Source organism: Protopterus annectens, chromosome 5.part0 (genome assembly GCF_019279795.1).
Source record: "Protopterus annectens isolate FY-2018-M chromosome 5.part0, PAN1.0, whole genome shotgun sequence".
NCBI classification, from domain to species: domain Eukaryota; kingdom Metazoa; phylum Chordata; order Ceratodontiformes; family Protopteridae; genus Protopterus; species Protopterus annectens.
This window is the reverse complement of record NC_056735.1, coordinates 787,330,704-787,336,627: the sequence shown is the minus strand read 5'-3', so window position 1 is coordinate 787,336,627 and position 5,924 is coordinate 787,330,704. Positions and strand designations below refer to the sequence as shown.

At 40.5% G+C, this 5,924-nt stretch overlaps 1 long non-coding RNA gene across 1 annotated transcript in view; it reads left to right on the top strand.

Annotated features, from left to right (window-relative positions):
- Nucleotides 1-849: 849 nt before the first annotated feature.
- Nucleotides 850-5,924, top strand: part of LOC122802825 — an 80,487-nt gene continuing 75,412 nt past the window's right edge. Inside the window, exon 1 of the long non-coding RNA XR_006364982.1 lies at nucleotides 850-966. This is a non-coding gene — a long non-coding RNA (uncharacterized LOC122802825). The remainder of the gene's footprint in view (nucleotides 967-5,924) is intronic.

The following is a 5,924-nucleotide window of genomic DNA, read 5'->3' as shown; positions in this document are numbered from 1 at the left end:
TATATGTATATATATATATATATATATATATATATATATATATATATATATATATATATATACCTATATATAGATAGATTGATATAGGAGTGCTTTTAAAAAGCAAAACTCTCAAACGTCAGTATCTTGTTTTGCTGACAGACTTTGGTCGACACAGGTGTATGAGATCGACAGACTCCGGGGTTGGGGAATATGTCACATCTCCATTATTGTGTGGTCTTGCAGAAAGTATACATAATTAGATAATTAGCAGGGTGCTGTGGGAGTGCAGGAGGGCTTGTGCCCCCTCCCCCCACCCACAAACAAACAGTAGATTTCTTTTGCATGGCCTCAGGTTGTACTTTGGAGCATGTTTGTTAGAGTGTTGATTTTTTTTTTTTTTTTAATTTTTGTATCAAAGCTTGTTGTGTCAATCAACTGAAGTTTAGATTAACTTCAGTAGATCCATATATCAAGAAACACACACACACACACACACACACACACACACACACACACACACACACACACACACGTGCACACACACACACACACACATACACACACACACACACACACACACACACACACACACACACACTTTTATACATACAAACAGACAACAATAGATTTTATTACATATGTTGTGTTCATTTGCATAAATACACAATTAACATACAACCCTCTATTCTATACTGAAAAATAACCATGAGTGTTAATACATCCAAGACAGAGCAATTGTTTACCACACCCAAAAGAAGGACTATCATGTCTAGGAAACCATACTGTTCTTACCCAATTGTGCAGCCTATGCAAATGACATGCTACTTCCTTTTATCTGCATCTGAAATCTCTCTTTCAAGACCAGGAGCAGATAAATACAGAGTTGGTAGCTGAGTTAGTCAAGACTTTCCTAGAGGTATACATCCACAATGAATCGCTGGAGTTTGGCTCTTCTTGTGCTTGTTGCACTTGCAGGAATAATCAGTAAGTGATCCATTATTAATAACTTTACATATATAAAACAGTATTTTATAAATGTTTATAAACATTTACTTTGGACTTGCTACAATATTTATTATAAATAATATTTATTATAAATGTGTAAGGTCTCTGGCAAAGGATGCTTTACTGAAATTCAATTTGACTTTATATGTTTAGTGAGCAATGTATTATTATACAAGCAAAATTTACAGATAAGCCAATTAATATTTTTGCAACAAAAAGTTAAACAAAAATGAATACAGAGAGCACCCACGAGTTTAAAACTTATTATAGAAAGTGCAGGTTAAATTAAATGATAAATCAAACAAGAGATCTGTTTTCATACAAGATAATCTTTGCTATGGCCTCATTAAAAAAAATATATATATTATAAGTAAGAATTTAGGATCACATGTTTGAACGTCCATAAAATGAATACACTGCCCTATACAAGTGTAGCATTATACTTTATGCATTTAAGCTGTTTTCTCTGTGTACATAGTTAATGCTCATCAACAAGTTTTATCAGCATTTACTCATTTGGTCTTTAAAATCATACTGAGGCAAAAAGAGTTATGCAAAGCTACATTCTTTCTAATGCTTTAAATACCAGTTATATATTTTTTTAAAAAAATAATTTGAGAAAAGAAATTATGAGTGTTTACCTATGGGTGGATGAAGTTTAAATTCTTGAGTCTCATTTGCTCAAAATACAACCCGCTGAGGAGCAGAGCTCCTGCATATGAAATCACTGTCAGTGAGTTCTGCCAGCAGCAAAGACCTTTTTTTGGCAGGGGGGGGGGGGGAGTCCACCTTTCTAAAGTTTTCACAAGTTTGGTTTGGGGTATGGGGGTGCAGGGGGCTTGCCTTCCCACAAAAAAAACCTCAAAAAGTGTTTTTCAGTTTTTTTTTTTTTTTTACCAGGGGAATGCATTGAAAAATAATTTGATGGAGATAGTTGTGCCTTCTCCATCAAATACAGGGTTACTTCTACCTTTCTTTTTCTTTTGCAGAACACTAATTCACAGTTGTGAATATTCACAGTGTAAGCCAATATAGCAGGTAGACTCTTCTTAACTAGCTGTATAAAGTAGGAGACAGGGTTTCTCCCTTTTTTTCATTTATCTGTGCTCTTTGTCTTATAACAGTCATACATGGAACAAGTGAAGGCATTATTCCAGCAAATATAGAACGAATCCTGCCGTTGTTTACATATAGTCATTTATTGTATATAGCAAATCAAAATAACCTCTCTTCTACAGTACAGAGATATCTTAAGCAACTTTTATTAAATTTCCTCAACCAGATACAATAATTACAATCAATGTTACAGTGCACCCATCTGATCAAAGTCGTACAAAATTTAAAACACAAAAATGAAATGCAATATTACCAAATGAGTACTGTCAGCTAGACAGACACCACATAATGTGTCCCAACATGATTACACAGTGTCGAACATAGCCTTGCCATCACCATGTAACCCATCAGACATAAATGACATACACATTTTCTCCAAAAGATTTCTATAGTGAGTTAGTTTAAAAAAAATGACTGGAGGCTGACCACATCATGTGGGTGACTGGCACCTACAGTACAGAATCTAACTTCAATAGTTATTCTGTTAGAAGTTTCATAGGTAAGTACTAAGCTAGTTGCCCTTGCAGGTCATTTTAGGCCTATCCAATTTCCCATCTGGTTATAGATTTGTTTTACAAATCCCATTGATAATTATATATTACCTCTAATGAGAATAACTGGGATCACAAAACAGATCATTTAAGGGGATCCATGCATGGGTTAAAGTATTTAGGAGCTGCTTCTGTCCATTAATAGCAAAAGGGGCAGTCCTGTGGTAAATGTTCTGTTTTCCTACCCATAGATCTAAGTTGTACTTGAAAATGGACATGGATAAACTTTGTCTTATGTAGATGGAGAGTCTCTTCCACAACAGAAGTATCCTCTGCGAGGTGTACCTGTCCCTCCAGACCATTCTGTTAATGTTGCAAAGGAGGTTTAGATCCTTAGACTGAGTATTTCTGATGCTATTTGACTTGTTGATGTGCAGCAAATCTATCAGTAATGGGTCAGAGGATGCTTGTATGTCACACAGGTCACCTCTTAGCATAGGTTCATAGGTTCATAAGTTCATACTAGGCTATCTGCCCGAGGGCATTTACAAGCCTAGCCCATCGTTTTGTGGCTTACGCCACCCCTTTAGTACGGGGAACTAAACCCATTATTTTGCTGTGCCTCTGTTGAGCAATGACACTGAGGTAATCCCTGGGGTATATCTGCGATCTCCCATCCATTGGTCAAGATTTCTCTTGAACAAGGCCAGTGAGGTGCTCTGCCTCACATGTACCGGGATTTTGTTCCACAGCATAGGGAGTCTTTGGGTGATGAATCTATCCTCCAGCACGCCCTATTAATAGTCGTGTCCAGGTTTAAGTCTCCCGCCCTTGTGGCTCTGATGGATCTGGATTTTTTGAGGTGAAGCATATTCATCAAATCTGGGTTTGACATGGCCTTGCATGTTAGGCAAAGGTCACCTCTGCCCAAGCCGTGTTTACTGAGTAGAGCTGGAGTTCTTTCAGTCGGGCAGCATAGGACAGATTTTTGAGACCCTTTATCCTTTTGGTGAGGAACTTTTGTGGCCTCTCCAGCTGCTGCAAGTGTCAGGTCAGATACATTCCTAATGGGGCATTGTACTCAATCATAGGTCTGATGAGTGATGAGTAAAGGGAGACTATGACCTCCCTTGATCTAGATGAGAAACCCTTCATGATAAGGTGGGCAATGTAGAAGGTCTTCCTAACTACTTTAGCTACATGGGTGTCGAATGACAGACTACTATCAACCTGGGTCCCCAGGTCCCTGATAACTTCTGCGCTCAGTGGATTGCCACCTATTTGGTAGCTAGGGGTAACCTTGTTTTTCGAAGGGTATGACTATGCATTTTTTGGCATTTAACTTTAGGCCGTGGCTCTGGCACCAGTTATCCGTTTCTGTGAGACCCTTCTGAAGGATATCTGTGTCAGATGTGTTTACTATGGCCCAGTTTGCAGTCATCTGCAAACTTGGTCAGCCATAACCCTCCTGTGTTTGCTTGTACTTGGGAGAAGTAGATGCCAAACAAGAGTGGGCCCAGGACTGAGCCCTGTGGGACACCACTTGTGACAGGCTTTGAGTCTGACATGGCGCCAGCAACTCTGACCCTGTGGGTTCTGTCACTCAGCCAGTTTGCAACCCATCTTGTGATGTATGGGTTGACATTGCTGATGAGTTTTTCAATGATACCTGAGTGGGGTATTGTATCAAGGCCTTAGCCAGATCGAGGTAGGCTGTATGGACTGCCTTTCCTCATCAATGGCTTTGGTGACTGTTTCAAAAAGTCAACCAAATTTAAAAGGCATGATCTGCCTTTGACAAAGCCAAACTGGGTTGGATCCAAAGTCTGCAAATTCCTATGTCTTTATTTATGAGGTCCATTATGATCCTCTCCATGGCTTTGCAGATAAGGCTTGTCAAACTAATGGGCCGGTAATTTCCAGGGTCGGTGGAGGCACCGCCTTTGTGAAGTGGTACCACAGTTGCAGTGCGCCACTCCCTGGGTACGTATCCAGAGGTAAGACTTTGATTAAACAGCTGTCCTAGCTGTGGGTTTAATTCCTCATTGAGTTCATGGAGCACACAGCCGGGGACACCATCAGGTCCCATGGATGCTGTGTTTTTTGCTTTGGAGAGAGCAGTTTTCACTTGAACGCTGGAGATGTATGGGGTCTGCAATCGTTTGGTATAGATATCCCTCCTTTTGGGGGGGAGGGGGGGGGAGAAGTTTGCACTGAACCTGTCAGCCAGTATGTTGGCAATGTCTGTAGGATCAGTAATCTTCACATCATTTTGAACTAGCTCTGAGCATATCTGGGAGTTTCCTCCCAGGTTTCTAACATAGCTAAAGAAAGCCTTATGATTGTCTTTTGAGACTTTAGCTATTTTTCTCTCGAAATTTGCTTTGGAAGATTTTATGAGAGCTCTTAGTTTCTTACTTATAGTGATCAAGGGTGTCTTATCTTTTAAGGATTTTGCTCTATCTTGTAGTAGCTTCCTCCTTTGTTGTAGAGTTTGTTTATGGCTGGGGTCCACCAGACTGGACGCTTGCCTTTGGTACAAAGAGTCTTTGTTTTGTTTGGGATTGCCTTATCCATGCAGTCCTGTAGGTGCTGGTAGAAGGCATTTGTAAGTGATTCAGCTGCTTGAGTACTGTTCGCTTCCGGGGCCTTAAAGGAGACCACACTAGTCTTTAGAAGTGTGAAGTCTGCTTTTGAGAAGTTCTTTACTATGGTCTTTTATTTCAGGTGGGGTGGGATGAGGACCTCCAGCGAGATTAGTTTGTGGTCTGATCTCACCAGTGAGGGGTACACCTCCGGTGTTGAACATTGTGCGCCCATGTTCATGATGATGAGATCAAGTATGTTGTCTCCTCTTGTGGGATGGTCACTAGTTGTTCCATGGCATTTGAATTTATGAATTCCAGGAACTTTTGGGCTAGGGTGTTTGGGCTTGAGTAGTGTTCCCAGTCTATATTAGGGTAATTGAAGTGACCTAGTATGATGGTGTTTGGTGATACATTTATCCCTCTAGTGTTTTCAGGAAGGCCATGTGAGGTTCCTGAGTTTGTGAGGGTGGCCTGTAACATGCTACAATTTGCAGAGCAGTCTTGCCTATGGTTAATTGCACCTGGATGGTCTCCGATGCATCGATGCGCTTGCCACCAGTCTTGAGGTGTGGGTGTCCTTGATGAATATGGATACCCTCCTCCTTTCTTGGTATTATCCAGATTTTGGGGCCGAACGCATGATATGAGGTAAAACCTGATAGCTGGGGTGCTCTCGAGCCTTGAACCAGGTTTCTGTCACAGCACAGACATCGATGTTCTCCATACTGAGAAGGGCCTCAGG